This window comes from Papaver somniferum, chromosome 1 (genome assembly GCF_003573695.1).
Source record: "Papaver somniferum cultivar HN1 chromosome 1, ASM357369v1, whole genome shotgun sequence".
Lineage (NCBI taxonomy): Eukaryota > Viridiplantae > Streptophyta > Magnoliopsida > Ranunculales > Papaveraceae > Papaver > Papaver somniferum.
The window spans coordinates 197,001,482-197,003,489 of NC_039358.1; the positions used below are offsets into that span (position 1 = coordinate 197,001,482).

At 37.8% G+C, this 2,008-nt stretch overlaps 1 long non-coding RNA gene across 1 annotated transcript; it reads left to right on the plus strand.

Annotated features, from left to right (window-relative positions):
* The first annotated feature begins 892 nt into the window (after nucleotides 1–892).
* Nucleotides 893–1,729, plus strand: LOC113311223. The gene is made up of 3 exons (XR_003341583.1): nucleotides 893–975; nucleotides 1,091–1,165; nucleotides 1,696–1,729. It is a non-coding gene; the product is annotated as an uncharacterized LOC113311223 (long non-coding RNA).
* Nucleotides 1,730–2,008: the final 279 nt, after the last annotated feature.

Genomic DNA, 2,008 nt, shown 5'->3' on the forward strand with positions numbered 1-2,008 from the left:
TGATCACTGTAAAGAATACTTGAACCTATTAAGCTTCCCCTCTAGTCTTGGCAAAGAGGGGTTTAGCTTCTCATTGTTGTGTAGATATCCATTAAAGGTATTGAATAAAAAACTCTAACACGCAAGAGAACTAAAAAGAACTGAACTCAATAGAAAGCAAAAGAAAATTAAGATTGCAGTATTGAATCGTATTCTTATCGGTTGATTGTTGTCCTCCTTTATACACAACTGCTGTGACTTGTTCTCTGACTTCCGGATTCAACCCTGTTTTCCTCCTTATTCATATCTCCATTGGGTACACAACACACCCATCTCTAATGACTGATTCAAACCCTTCCTGGATTGGGGGAATAGTTTTATCTCTTCCTCAACTGACTAGGCACCAGTTCTGATTCTGACCAAACTCAGGCCTTCACCAAGTCTAGCCAGTACTTCCCAAATCCAACAAACAAAACCTCAACTTCACTTTCATCTTCACACATTCACTGTTACAGACCATACAACCACGACATCAGCACCTAGGGCTGCACAAGAACCGGTTGGGAGGACCTGGACCGGAGTGGAACCGGAAATACCGAACCGGTACCGGACCGGAACCGGTCTAGCCGGTACAGACACCGGTACTGGAAGTTGAGAACCGGTCTAGACCGGTACAGACACCGGTTCTAGGGGGAGTACCGGTAGGAACCGGCCCATATGTACCGTTTAATTTCAGCCGTTAAGATCCTAACTAGTTTTAATCCTATCCGTCCAATATAGATAACCCTAATACTAATCGCTAACTCTGGTAACTCTCTCACTCTCAGTTTTCTTTCTTCTTCGTTTTTTCTCTCTCTGAAGCAGTGAAGCTATGAAGAGCAGCCTCTTCATCTCTGAGTAACTACGGCTACCTCACCAATCAATCAGGAAATCACCAATTCACGATCATCATCAAGTGATTCAAGTCTTACTAGTTAGTAGCTATCAATCAATCAGGTAATCTTTTCGATTTCCTTTCTGTTTCAACAAAAGGAAACCCTAGGAATTGTAAACGATTTTAAGTAGCTATCGCTTGACTAATCAACTAACCCTAGTGTTTATACTCACGCAGGTTAAGTGGTGACTGCCAAGGATACCAATTTTTTCTTCGTCTATCAGATTCAATCTAAACCTTTTTGTTTCCAAGGTACTTTACAGTCTTTACTTATTCTTGTTCTTCTAATTGAGCAATCTATCTTATGAGATTAACCTTGTTGATGTAAATGATTTAGGGTTTGACATTGATTGAGAGTTTGAGATCAATTTAGGGTTTGAGAATTCAGATTGATTGAGCAATACATGTTAATATGTTATAATGAATACATAGATTGATTGTACTCTGTACTACTGTGTGATAAGTGATAACTGATTAACTGTGATTCTATGAATGGTTTTGCAATTAGTTGTATCTTTCTTGTATGAGTATGTATGACAGTATCACTATGTGTATGTCTCACTGGAGGTATTTCCTAACTTGGATTTGTTGATAATATTGAGTCTGTATACTGTATGTTTGCCAAGTACAATAAGTATTGGGGTGTGTATGAGAATATGTAATGTATGGAAATGAATGGACTGAAAATATTCAATCTGCACAAATTCAACTGTAGTTATGAACTTCTTATGTATTTGCTTGCTATTTGTTTTGAACTGGTTGTAAACTTGTAATACACACAGGTTGAGGTTGTCCTATCCAATCAATGGCCTTATTGGATGGGAAAGTGCAGATTTGTGACCTAGGATTGCAACTTGCAAGTGCAGGCTGTGCAGCCATCCATTATTTCTTGTCGACTTGTCGTAGACAGACTTATATGGTAGTGGAAATGTTGTTTTTACTTTTTGGCAAACTGAACTTATGAACTTATTTTGGATTGTTGTTTTGAAGTTATGCAAAATGTTGAACTTAAATATGTATGCAACCTGAACTTATTTTGGATTGTTGAACATTGAACTTATGGAAATGTTGTATTATATTTTGTAATATTTTTCA